At 38.0% G+C, this 14,960-nt stretch overlaps 1 pseudogene; it reads right to left on the reverse strand.

Annotated features, from left to right (window-relative positions):
• Nucleotides 1-9,108: 9,108 nt before the first annotated feature.
• LOC108996116 lies at nt 9,109-14,187 on the reverse strand (annotated as a pseudogene).
• Nucleotides 14,188-14,960: the final 773 nt, after the last annotated feature.

The raw sequence follows: 14,960 nt of genomic DNA on the forward strand, positions 1-14,960 counted from the left end.
TCTCCCTTCAGTGTCTTCATTTCTTGAAGAGTTTGTGCATTCATACATTCATTTTTATCACTTTCATTGGCCGGTACACACTGTTATGCCCCATGTGTTAGGGTTAGCGTCTTCCTTAGACCCGGACTCCGCCCGTGGCCACGAGTTGGGAATCCCTTTTCAGTCAGGGGCAGCACTGGGTGCACTACCAGTACTACTTACCAGGCATTGCAATCCGCCCATTCATTGGTACCCCTTCCATTCATTCATATGGCCGTTACGTATTTTCATAAATTAAACGTCCATTCCTTTCTTTCAGTTCAGTCCTTTCATTCATTTCAGTCCTTTTCTTTCATTTCAGTCATTTTCATTTAACAGTTCATTCATGGAAAAACATCCTTTAAAAGCATGGGCTTAAACATCGTCTTTCATGGCATCCATAAGCATCAGTTCATGGCATCCATAAAAGCATCAATTCATAGGGGCATTTTAACATCAGTTCATCTGGACCATTTTAAAACACTTTCTTCGCGTCGGTCAAAATATTAGTTTAGTTTCTTTTCTTTTCTTGTAAAATATATATAATAGATACAGTGTATAGTTATCTATTCACATGCGTACAATTAATTATTTGGTTGCGTAAAAAGAGGTTGCCAAGGAGGGCCGTTACATACATATACTTTTGAACACTTAGTATTTTATTTCGTAAAGCATCTTAAAGAGAAAACGTATCGTTTTCATTTCTTGTATTTTAAAAAACTCTAGAAGAGCATGAACGTAATACTTACCTGGACTCCATGCTACTTTCATATCATGCAGTCCATTCATGTGCGTGTCAGATGGCAACCTTCATGCATACACATGACCTTAACGTCATTCTCTATCTAGTACATACGCAACTTAAACTATAATAGAACTACACATCACTTGGAACACTCTTCTTTTATCTTGTGCACTTACGTGCCTGTTTACTATGCTAAAACCTTCGGGATCTACTTACGGTTACCACATCTTCCAACTCAAGGACTTGCCTCGAGTGCTCATCCACTAAAGTGAACCCATGATTCACCTTAGGATTAAGACACTAGGACCTTCGTTTTACTCTTATTACAGACCATATTCCGACGCATGATTCCGACCGATGGAATCACACATTCCAATCCTAGATAATACACCCATCACTATCTCCATACATCTTAGCCTATACTAAATCCTCATTCTCATCCATACAAGCCACACAGTTCTAAGCCAACTCCGTGGCTTAAGCACTGTGCAACTATGCTTGGGATAGATTACCCATTATATATGGTGAATCCGTTCGGCACATGTGTCTCACTAGATTACACATGTACCTTACCCCTTTATCACCTAAGATCAACATATAACACTTTGATTACCTGCTTGTGTAAACAAGCACCATACTCCGATACCAACCTTCTCTTAACCCAGCTAGCTTGACTCTTTATGCTGCCCGTCCATTTTGATTGTTCATTCTAACACTTAACACGAAAAGACTCCGTTCACAATTACGCCTTACGTCACGTCATATAGCTCGAGACTACTCCCAAGCTACATGTGACCGTGTCATATCACCTAACATCCCGCTACGTCATTTCTATGCCAACTCCTAACACATCACAAGTACAGTCCCTCATGTACTCCTGTCGCATTGTGACATCTCGTCACGTTCCTGCTATGTCATTCTTACACTAACTCCTCATCCATCGCAAGCACGACTGCTGGTAACTAATTCCCCAGTCATGCTTCCGCTGCGCACTCTTACACTTGTTCTTCCACTTCACACATACTCCCAGTCATAAGTCAAATACGGTGACACCTGTCACCCCAAACTATAGGCCACACTATTACAATTTCGGGACACTGTTCCACAGGTCCCGACACTGCTCACCACCCTCTACGCCCATCAATCATACAACCATTCTTATCTCTACGACACGTCACACGGTGTGTCGCTGCACCTCATGGAGTACACTCCACGTATACACCTTCTCACACGTTGCGCCACATTATCGCTATGGCGTACATGCCATGTGGTACACCACTCTATCACATGGAGTACACTCCACGCGTACACCCTTTACACATGATACGCCACATAGAGTACACTTTACGTATACTCTTCTCGTTTCACACAATGCCACGCCACCATTACATCACATACTCCGCAACCACACTACACAATACAATACACAACACTACACAGTACAATCCACAACACTATACAACACAGTTCCCAACTGCTCCCAACATTTCACCACACTGCACATCACAATATAGCAAACTCCACAAATACTAACATCACAGTCCACAACCTAAACAACTAATTAACATCTAACATAAATACGAGGGATATAGAGTTATACCATTGACGGGATAACCCGTGCGTTGTTCACTGATCGTCACTATTGATGATACCGGAATGGTCGTACGTGGCGGCTAACCCACGTACAATGGTTGTCCACCATGTGTGGTGGCTGTCCACCACATAAAGTGGCGGTTTGGGCTTAGGATTAGAACAAGGGAGGTCAATGGAGGTTACTGGTGGAGTCGTGGAGGCTCGGTTGTGGTGGCATGGCAGTCCACGGTGGTGGAGGGGAAACTGGCCGTGTGTGAGAGGGAGAGAGGTCGTGAGAGAGTGAGGGAGCATATGTGGCAGATCAAGGCTATGGGTGGTTGGGATGGGTCGATGGTGGCCTAAGGATGCCGGAGAGGGTGGTCACACGTTGTGGGTGGCGGCGTACAATGGTGGAGGGAGGAGAACCTATGCGTGAGGGAGGGAGGAATCGTGAGGTGGATGAGGGGGCTACTGGCCATGGGTCTAAGGGAGGAGGAAGAGGGAGGCTAGGAGATGCCCGTGGTGGTGTCCGGTGGCCACCCACGGCGGCACTAGGGGCATGTACAGTGAACCCGTGCATGGAGGAGGCCACTTACGTGCATGGGAGGAAGGTGGCCGTGAGGTGGAGGCTGAGCTTGTTGGAGGATGATGGCCGGTGGGAGGGGAAGCTGCAGTGGAGGTGGTGGTGCCGTTGGGTGGCGCACGGCGGTGCAGCGAGCACCAAGCCCATTCGGGCTATGCATGGCCAGCGGGGAGAGAGAGACCGGGATGGGGGAGCTCGCCGGAGGGAGGTGGAGCTGGTGGTGGCAGCAGTGAGGCCTGCTGGTGCACGGCGGTGCCGGGTTGTGCAGTGGAGGAATTGGGCATGGGGGAGGGGCGTGCTGCGCAAGCCAAATGAGAGGGAGGAGAGAGAGAGGGCTGGGGAAAAGTGAGGGAGAAAGAGAGAGGGGCTGGGGTTTTATTCTAAAACCCAACGTTTGGGGATCTACGCAACGATCTAACGACGGAACTCAAACACTGATTTAAAAATGTATAAACGTTAACTTAATTAAAAGCACTTAGAGGAATTAAGGTAGAATATTATTTAAACTAAACTTTAGTTTACAAAATAATATTCATTCATCATTAATAAAATGATGAAGTTTTATTTAATATCTTTAAGAGAATAAAATCATTTAATTAATTAAAAATTTTAACATAATTTAAATCTCATAATATCTTAAATAGTTGAAATCATTTTAATAATGAGATTAAAATTATTTCCGACAATTATAACATTTTTGGAACTCTTCAAGAATATTATAATTGTCGTATTTAAAATCAAGCTTAATTCAATAATACTGAAAATACTCCTTATAAATATTTCTATCACATTTAGAACACTGGGTGTGCCCTAGAAGTCACATAATATCTTTGAAAACATGCAATCGGGGTTCAGCAGACTCACAGTTGAATTTGCTTACGTCAGAACCAGAGGGGAGAAGGAGGAGCAGGGTGTTACATAAGCTAAGGCAACAACCAGAGGGGTTGATGAAATAAAATCAAATGTAGTACTTAAGGGCAGGAAGACACAAAAAAATAGACGGGATATATGGGGTAATTGGCTTAGATGCATTTTTCATATCGATATCTGGTAAAATGATTACCACAAATATATGTACTTTCCTAACTCTACCTAAGAGGCAATACATTGGTTAAGCTAACCACCCCACAACTAGTTCTCATCACACAAAAGAGGCAGAAACTAGTCACTTTGATCACGTAAAAGTGAGAGTGGGATTGAGCTTTCTGTGGGAATGAGACTAAAGAAATTAGCAAGTTGAGATGCCAAAGATATCCCAAAAATTCGACTAGTGTTGCAAACAGATTTGCAGTGTTTGCTCAAGCAAGGATCTAGAATCACACTACATCGACCACACATCGAGGAGTCTAGGGTTTGCCATTTCTCTCTCTACTCTCACTCTCTCTCTCTCTCGCTCATCAATCTTTTTTCTACACTTTTCTTAACACTTTGCTGTGAAAAGGGCTCAAATAAACCCAAAGAGGAGAAAGATGAACTCATTGACCGTGTTCAGGTAATGCATGTTTATAATACGGACTTTGTCAGAAACCTTTTTACCAAATTTCAACACTGAATATTAATATAAATGCATACATAATTGTTTACACTTCTTTTTCATAGGCCGACTTTATATTGGACTGGACACAAAGTTCCCATCGTGAGTGTGTGACAAACGCAGTTGCCCGAAAATACAATGCATTCCACTATACTACACAAACAATACTTGGTGTATGGAAAGCACGAAGCGGCACTTTTCGATGAGACGACCTGGGTGGAGAAGCCCGTATGGGAACACTTATGTGCAATATGGTCAAGTGAAGGTTTCAAGCTAAATGTACAAATGTTTAAGTTATTGTTTTTACAAGTTACATAATATTGCTAAATGGTTATTACTAGTGCAGGAGGAATCAATTTATATGATGACTCATTAATGTTTGCATATGTTAAATCACAGAAAATGTCAAAGAGAAATAGAAAAAATAGGATGAAACAATGGGTCAACCATACAAGTGGTAGAAGCCCTTCGTTAGGATTATGGAGAAAATGGTAAGATGTAGTTGGTGACATGTCAAACATGGTTTGCTAAGTTATTTCTTGTGTTTATAGTTTGGAGTACTTAACAAATTGTTTTGATGATAAAGAATGAACAAGGTCCGAATCAAATAGCTTTTTATAAAGAGGTGCATTGGTAAAAAACGAAAGGTAGATTTATCATTAACACACCAGAAAACAATTATGTAAGTGGTTTTTTTTTATGTTTAATGAAATAAATCTTCTTAAATAAGAATTTTAATGATATTCATGCTTATCTATGGATGCAAAATCTTATGCTTGAGCGGTTGGATGAGACCGAGGTGGATGCAGGGAACATTGATGAAGCTAGTAATGCAATGTTCAGGGAGGTTTTAGGACACCGATCAGGTTATGCAACAGGACTAGGCCACTCTGTTATACCTAAACCATCTCTTTCATTGCGCAACAATAGGCATTATCAATGCATTGTGGAAGAGAACGAGAAGAACAAGAATGACGCAACATTGTACAAGAACCAGTTACAGGCATTGAGAGTTGATTTACAAGAATTCAAGAACTAATTTAAAGACTGAGAAATTGATGAATACTCGCATGATTGATTTGGAGTGTCACAGGGAGTCTCATCAAGAGACTCACATTGATGCCTATGCATCTATATCACATGAAATCACCCCTGCTTTTCATTTTTTGGAAGGATTTTTGAAGTATTTTTTGAAGCTTGAGCAGCCAGTTGATGGTGATGTGGTATTTTGTTGAGCAACTTAAGATGTGTCTTGGTTGGAAGTGTTAGGAAGATCATACGGCACATGCACATTGAGAGGTACAAGTTGTGTCCATGTATGCAATTATGTTTCCTATATTATCTGATTTATGTCCTACCATATATGTACATGTATTTGAATGCGAGTTATGTGACACTTGCTAGATTGGTTGTTGGAGATGAACTGATAAAATAGAGACTGCATTTTAGATTATTTGCATTGGATACATACATATGAATCATTAAATGATCCAGAAACTAAGTGGTAAGGCCTGAAATTGTTTGTTAGTGATGAGATATCTTTACTTGAGGTTGTCAGGTGATTTGCTAGTGTGGAAATTTCGCTGATAAAATCTCCAGTAATGGTTGATATTTTCTTATTACTTGCTTTTGCAAGTCTGTAGCTTGTAGCAAGGGGACTGGATGGGACTAGTGCTAAAGACACAATGCTACCAGCTGAGACAAACAAGTCCATTGGAGGAGGTGCGTTTTTTAGCTTCCACCATAGCTCATGTGTTTGACCAGTAAAGCAAACACCATGCAGTTCTATTGAATCTAAATATACGAACTGCCTATGCAAGTTGCAATATAATTGGAAATTATATGTGTGCGATGTGCAACTTTATTTAGGCTGCTTGTGAAGTTGAACTTTTATGTGGACCTAGTTTTTTTTTTTATCACAGAAGTAATATTACTATTAGATGTGTATATATGATGCTGATGTGTCTTGTTTGGAGTTGGTAGAGTTTTAATCACATATGTGTACTTGATGATGGCATTAATGCAGCAGTGTTAAATTACAAAGTATATCAAATTGCTTGTGAATGTTATTTCTGATGTTTAATGATAGTAGATGTCAAATGGATCATTATAACAATGGCAAAAGATTGGACAAGTGTCAGGTTACCAAAATATTATTGATGGCCTCATCTCAATAGAGGTAGCAAATATCTAGGCATTAAGGGTGACTAATATGTAATTAGAAATAATATTGTTTGAGGACAATGCAACCCAGCAATCTATGTATATGAGTTAGCTGGAGTGTTCTATTACCTGCAATGCTGCCAAGTGCATAATAAGATATATGACTCATTATTGGCGAACTTACAGGATAGCAATGCGAATGCCATCCATGGATGTATAAAACTAGATATATTATGATCTATATAGTAGGACTTTAATAATAATAATCCTATGTCTTCTATTCTATTTTAAAAATTGTAAAATCATTATGTGGCAACGTGTGGTTGGAGTTTTACATCACATCCTAATTAATTTGAGGAGTGCTCCCCTCACAAAGGGAGATAATTGAATGACTTTAACTAAACAATTAGAAAAATATTCTTAATCATTTTTTTAACCATATCCTATTATCATCTCCTAATGCAATATCAAGCAATGAAAATTAAAATATGATAGTTTTTTAGATAGCACATATATGAGTGGTTTTTATTAGGTGATAATTTGGAGCTAGATTATATTTTATTGTGATAAACAATGGATGCTTGGGGGGCCAAAACTATATACAACTTAGAGGAATTTTTAAATGCCATCAAATATAGTAAAGGTGTATTAGGGTTTTTCAAAAATATATATGGGGCCTTTTATTCCATTTTCTTCTATTTCTACATGGAGATTAATTATAAATGATATTATAATTTTATAGTATTTGTTATTTTCTCTCGTGGAGGACATTTAGAAACCAATTTTGCATACTTTCAACGCATATAAAAAGAAGAAGAAAAACACAAATGAACCGATGTGTTGCGTTTAGCCACAATTGTGCCAAACCAAAAACCATATCATAAAATTCGAAGTGAATTTTTTTGGGACAATGCTTGGGTGCCTATCAAATGTGTCTACCAAATGTGGATACTAGTACAAATGAGTTTTTTTATTTAATTTTTTATTTTTCTTTAAGCATTTTTTAAACATCCTTCATCGTTAAGGAAAAAAATATAAGTTCACTAATAGTTACTTCTTTAATCATTAAGAAAAAATAAAAAATAAATAAAAATATATGAGTGGCAGCATTTAATGGGTATATTTGGTAGTCATACTATCATTTTCCATTTTTTATTTACATTCACTTAATATAATTCTCTAATATGAAAGATTAGAATTTGCTCATTAGTATTGTTACTATATATCTGATGATCATCAGATCGTAACAACTCCATATGCATACAACAATCATCTCTAATATGCAGAAAGGGAGTGTGAGCTCGTTATCGTCAAGGTAAGTAAATAAATAAATAAACAAGGTAGTTATGTGTTATGTTATAATTCTCTATTTATAACCGAAAATTAATGATGGAGATACCTTAAGCCCCGCCTTTCTATCATGTAAATTTGATTGTTATTTCGTGGACACTCGTCTTATTCGTATTTGTCCTCTACAAATATGCATACTAATAACCATTCTTCCAAACCCAATTTTTTCCCAAAAAAAAAAAGAAAAGATATCTCTTGCTGCCATTTTCAAATATGACGCCAATACCTTGTCCCAAAATATATAAATTGATCAGCATAGAAAGTATTGCCTGAAAGGGAGTCTTGACAAGCTAAAAAGGCCTTATTTTAGAGAGTTAACATGAGGTCATGGTTCTGGTGTTTGATTCTCATAAGTATGGTAGTGCTAAGGGCTACTGATGCAACTAATCTAAGTCACGATATCTTTAATCCTTGCAAATGGTCCAAAGTCCTACCCCTAGGTTGTCCTAAAGAAGGGGGCCCTTCAAAAGAAGCAAACCACTACACTCGCAGTTGCAACAAGATTTTTCGTTGCTGCGGCGGACATAGCACCGGTACTTAAAAATCAAGCCTACAAAATTAATATTATGTTTGGTAATAGAAGATTTCCAATGCAAACATGTTTTAACCCAAATATCTTTTTCCATTTCCTTAAAGGAAAATTTCCCCTGATTGTTAGTGGCACATGAAGGAGCATTAAGTTTTGTATGGTGTTTGAAAGGGTATGTTCGAAAGGAGCGGTAACTTAGGTGGAACAACAAGGTATTTTTGAAAGGGTGCACATTTTTCTACATAAATTTTTTCTATATAAATTTCCTTGTATAAAATTTCTATATAAATCAAACATTTTTCTAAATAAAGAATTACATACTGATATATTTTTGTATTGGACAATGCTCGGGTGCACATTTCGTATATGCACACAAGTGCAAATGGTTTCTTTGTTTCTTTTTCTTTTAAGCATTTTCTAAACATCCTTGATCATTAATAAAAAAAAATGAAAAATTCACTAATTGTCAGTTATTTAACCAATAAGAAAAATTAAAAAATTAAAATATATGAGTGGGCGCATTTGAAAATCATACTAGCAATTTTCTTTTGATATTATAGGCCGGATCTAATGAGATTTACCATCTAACATATCATATCAAATTTCATCAATTTCTAAAATAATTTTTCCACAAAGGAAACATTTCTCACATTAATTTCTTGACTAGACCTCCAAAGCGCAACACTTGAAAACTTGCAAGACCCATAACCTTAAATATTGGCACAAAAATTATATTAATAATTTTTTTAATTATATTCATTTCATTAGTTATATATAGCATCCGAATGTTGTGGAATAGGTATTCATATTTCAAATATTTGAAAAATGATTATGGTTGTTGGCCACCATAGATAGCTAGAAGTTCGTAGTTTTTTTAGGTAAAAAATTTTGACTTTCTATTTTAGGGCTTTAATTTTCTATTTAGATACTTTAAGCCCCGCATTTCTATAATGTAAATTTGATTGTTATTTCAGGGACACTCATCTTATTCGTGTTTGTCCTCTAAAAATATGCATACTAATAACCGTTCTTCCAAAACCGATTTTTTCCAAAAAAAAAAGTATATCTCTTTCTACCATTTTTAGATGTGACCCCAATACCAGCTTGTTAGAAAATTATATAAATTGATCGGCATAGAAAGTATTGCAAGAAAGGGAGTCTTGACAGGCTAAAAAGGGCTTATTTTAGAGGGTTAACATGAGGTCATGGTTCTGGTGTTTGGTTCTCATAAGCATGGTGGTGCTAAGGGCTACTGATGCGACTAATCTAAGTCGCGATGTCTTTAATATATGCAAGCGGTCCAAAGTCCTGTCCTCAAGTTGTCCTAAAGAAGAGGACCCTCTGAGCCCTCCAAGCCCTCCGAAAGAAGCAAACCGCTACACTCGCGGTTGCAACAAGATTTTTCGTTGCCGCGACTCACAGACGACCGGTACTTAATCAAGCCAACAAAATTAATATTATGTTTGGCAATAGAAGATTTCCAATGCAAACATGTTTTAACCCTATCTTTTTCTCTTTTCTTCAAGAAAATCCCCCCCTAATTGTTAGTGGCACATGAAGGAGCATGACGTTTTGTATGGTGTTTGAAAGGGTATGTTCGAGAGGAGCAGTAACTTAAGTGGAACAACAATGTATGTTTGAAAGGATATTAGCTAGGCCCATGAGCTTTATGTTGTTTCAATGTTTAATAAAAAAAAAAATGAAAATAATAGTTTGGAAGGGAATGTAAGCCATATGAAAGTTCAATAATATATCCTTCTCATGTGTGTCTATTTCTTATTCTTCTTTTTAATTTTATCTTCTACTTCGTATTAAGAAAATTAAAATGCAGTCTATGTTTTTCCATGCAATATGTTCTTTTTAATGTATAAACACAAACAACAACCAGGTTAAAGGGACCAGAAGTCCAGAACTATGGCCAGTTGCAACTTGCAGGCATTGGATGAAAAATGCCTAAAAATACATAGTACATAACAAAGTTGAGAAAAATTGTTCAGAGACAGTTTAAATATAGTTATTCTATTTCTAAGTAGGTGCGTAAAACACATCATTTATATCATTTAAATGATAAGATTTGATTAGATTCAACTTTTAAAATTTATATTTCAAATCAAATTATGACATGTAAGCAATTTATCCATTGTACTCTACGCACTAACTTGAGAATATAAATTTTTGTCTAAATATAATGAGAATGAGAAGGTCAATAAATAAAATAGAAGTGCTAATTTCTATAGAAATTTATACAAATAAGTTCACAAATTAACGCAACTTAACGTGACACACTATATATATATATTTTACAATAAAAATAACTTTACACATTTGACAGATTACACTAAATCACGTCAGTCTGTAAATTTCCTTATATAAAATTTCTATATAAATCAAATTTTTTTCTAAATAAAGAATTGACACAGGAGTATTCTACGTACAACTAGGGTGGGGAACCACAAGGGAATTGCAGTCGATTTATTAAAAAAATAAAAGAAGTATATAGACTCAAACAACACGACGACCTGAACTAAGGAGGAAAAGCAGAGATTTTTTATCGCGGGGTCGTCTTCATGGAGGAGAGAAAGCAGAGATTTGGGTCTTTGGGTCGTCTTTGTGGGAGGAGAAAAAACAGAGGCTTCAGATCTAACCCACTCTATGCTTGTTGACGACATTACTCTAACCTACTCGAAAAGCACTTCGTTTTCCTAGGTCGTTGAAGTGGAGCTTCATATCTAACCCACTCTGTCTTCTTCTTTTTTTTTTTTGTGAGAATAAGCGAGAGCATAAAAGAATTTCTTTGCCTTTTGAATTTTTATAAACTGGCTGTCAATGGCTTCTAATTTCTTAATGTCAACTCATGAGCGAGAAGGCTTTCTGATGTATCAGTGCCGCTTATTTCACCATTTCTTTCTTTGCCTGACCAGAGCTTTGAAAATAGTTTTGACGTGACCAAACATTTCATCTTATTTCCAGTTAACTTTTTTCGCATTACTTTTAGCATAGTTTGCTTCACAAGAACCCTTTCCACCTCCTAATCTCATAGTAGTGAGCTCCCATTTCAAAGCATTTAAAGCATTAGTATTAGATTGGTTATCCTATTCTTTAAAATTTGATTAATATGTAATTTTTTCATATTTAGCTAATCATTCAAAATTTGAAGTCTACATTAGATTAGTCATCACACTCTCTATAATAATAAAATATTATTATTTTTTATTACTTATATTTTTTAAATAATTTTTATTTTATTTTCAAAATCTTCAATAACCTCCAACAAATCATATTCATTTTTATTCTCACAATCTAACAATCTATAATATAATAATCTCATATGTATATAGATAGTAAAATCTCATATGAATAAAAATATCATATCTATAATATAATAATTTAAAAAAATACTTTTAGATTTGCTATAGTTTTTTTCATATTTGAAAAAAAGAATGGATTTATTGTAACTTATAGTTTGGATGAAAACAATTTAGTTAATTCAATTTGAAGCAAATATGGATGATATTTGCTAAATTTGAATATGAAAAGGCATTTGGCTAATCCAATGCCAATGCTCTAAATTCTTAGTTGTTGGCACGATATCTCATTCCTCCTCCGTGTTGATTGATGTAGACTCAGAACTCCAATGAGAGCTAGCAGGGATTAGGGCCCTAACTGAACAAGGAAGCTCAAGTGTGCTGTTTCCAGTAGATGTGGTAGCTCTAAGATGCTCGAACAAAAGGACCTGTACTACAACTCGCAAAGGCAGCCGCTCATTTTGAACTGCATGCAAGTAGGCTTCCATTGACAACTTCCAACAGTCTATCAACCTGCATATTCTCTTCCTCTCACTCTTACTGATCTCAAGGTGTTTCTTATGCAAATAGCATTTCAGATCTCGAAAGAAAAGTGGGGATAATGGTGGGGAAGACAAAGAGGAAATGATGGGGAAGACAAAAGGAAAAGGGGATTCGGGGGAAGACAAAGGGATTCGGTGGACTGAATGCACCGTTTTAACCAGTTAAATGAAATGGTAGTGTTTTAATTTATCCACATTAGCTACAGTTTCCCGACGATTCAACTTCCTAGTTACCACTAACATTTTTCATACCTTCAAAATGTTATGCACTTGGGAACTTGCAAGATCCACAACCTAAAATATTGGTACAAAAATTATATTAATAATTATTTTAATTGTAGTCATTTCATTAATTATAGCATCGGAATGCTGTAATAAAGAAATATTATATGATAATAAATCTAAATTAAATTAAGGGGTAATGGTTACTAGGATATTCCTTGACAGCTAGAGTAGCGAGCCCATTAAAGTAGTAGGTCCCACCGGACTTTCTGAACTGTGCCCAATAAGAGCTAAACGCGTAGCTTGCATGCCAGGTCACCGAGTCGGGTTTATGACACCCACCCCCGGGTTGAATCGGGTCACAGGTTTTCTTCCCCTGCGAGCACGCGTAGGATAATAACGACCCCACCTCACTCCTATTGGCTCCCGTCGCCACCAAGCACCATATCTTCCCCTTGTACGGCTCATTGTTCATCGGCTTCGGCAACGGCTTGTACTTCGACTCCGCCGTCTCTCCGAAGAGGTCCATCTCATACACGTTCGACCCGTTTGGGTACAGTGACCCAACATTCTGCTCCGTACCCACACCTGGCTTTTGGTTCTCGTTGAACACTGAACAGGGAGAAAATGAACGACGGCAAGATTCAACCCGGACGAGCAGGAGTACAGACCGGCGGTTTGGACGTGGGTTTCTTTACTGCGTTGCGGTTGTAAGTGGCAGCGTTGTAGATATTGCATCCCATCTGATCGAAGTCGCCGCCGTTGGGCCAACCCGTTTCGGTGATCCATATGCGGATATCAGCATAACCGAGTCTCTTCATCGTGAAAATTACAACGTCCACCATCTGGTAGAAGAGGTTGGTGTAGGTCAGGCCCGAAGCCGGATCTGTGTACGTCGTGTTCTCGGCCTTGAACAGAGCGTAGTCTAGTTTGATATTGACTGGGTTCGAAAACTAGGGGAAATACGGGTACACGTCAAGGAAGAAGAAGGATTTGGTCCAGTTCAAGAACTGCAACATCGGTTTTACGATCCGCACCGCAATGTTGGACCGGAACGTACCGTTAGAAGGTGGAAATGAAGATTCGAGGACGTCCATGGCGGACGGAGTCCCAACCTTGACCTTGTAGATCCCTTGGGCTCTCAGGATTCTTGATTTTGCGCATGGCGGGAACGATGTCGTACCAGCTTTGGGTGCCAAAATAGGAGCTCAGGATTTCGTTTCTGACGAGGAGGTACCGTATTATAGTATGCGGGTAAAACGGTACGACGTTGGAACACTGGTCGGCAACGGTTTAGTTGGAGGAGATGTTGGAGATGACCTGGTTGGGGACCATGATCGAGACCTTAAGGTTTGTGTTCTTGAGGGATTCGAGGATTTCTGCATTGGCGATGTAGATTTTAACGCGCTTGGCTTTGAGGGATTTAATGAGCTCTACCGACCGTGACGGCGATGGCAGATTATTTCCCAACTGACCATAGTTTACCCCCACCTTGCCTGAGAGCACATTAAATGAACCCCACAAAACCACTTTCGAGAACTTTTGAGCAAAAAAGAACTATGAACTTACTGCAAATGGAAACCAAATGGGAGAGAATGAGCAGAGGAACAAGACCCAGACCCATCTTCATTGTACTCTACAGCTTCCTAAACTCATGAACTCAGAGTGAAACCATCCCAAGAGGGAAAAAAAAAAAAAAGGAAACGAAAAGAAAGGAAATTGTTGTAGCCTGTATTAGATATGATGATTAAAAAAAAAATGAAGATAATAAGAGTGCAAAGCAGAAGATGTGGAGCATAGAGATTGTATGAGCTATGGGGTTCTGGCAGGTATGGGGAAGATTGAAGCTAGTTGGAAAGGTGGGTTGGAAAAAAGATAGGGGAGTTGAACTAAACCCCACCGACCAACGGTGTCAAAAAGAGAATGAAGGGGTTTGGGGAATAGCACTCTTTTTTTATTTGCAGTCAGCTTTGTGGAAAGAAAAGATAAAAGAAAAGGAAATCAGAGTGTAATCTACTGAGAAAAGAAAGCGAGGTCAGATGGATGAAGGGACATGGTTCGTTTGTAAGGTAACGTCATTGTCAAGCTTTTTTGCTTGCAGTAAAAGCTACTGTGTTAAAGCTTAAAGCTTGGTTTCCGAGGAGGAAGAAAAAGCTGGCGGATACTGGTACGAAAAAATGGAGAAAGTAGTCGTTAAGAGTCAAGACTGAAAGGGTTGCTGTTGCTGTCATGCTGATGATCTTTCTTCGCTCCCATTGTGTAAGAACTGTACTCTAACGCCCGTCCTTGTGGTGGGACTTTTTCCAAAATATTTTTATAAAAGGACGACGGGAATTACCGTCCTATTTAAAACTTTTCACTTGCATACCCAGGGTGCGAGACTCCACGTTTATAAAT

The sequence above is a fragment of the Juglans regia genome, chromosome 5 (genome assembly GCF_001411555.2).
Source record: "Juglans regia cultivar Chandler chromosome 5, Walnut 2.0, whole genome shotgun sequence".
Classification (NCBI taxonomy): Eukaryota; Viridiplantae; Streptophyta; class Magnoliopsida; order Fagales; family Juglandaceae; genus Juglans; species Juglans regia.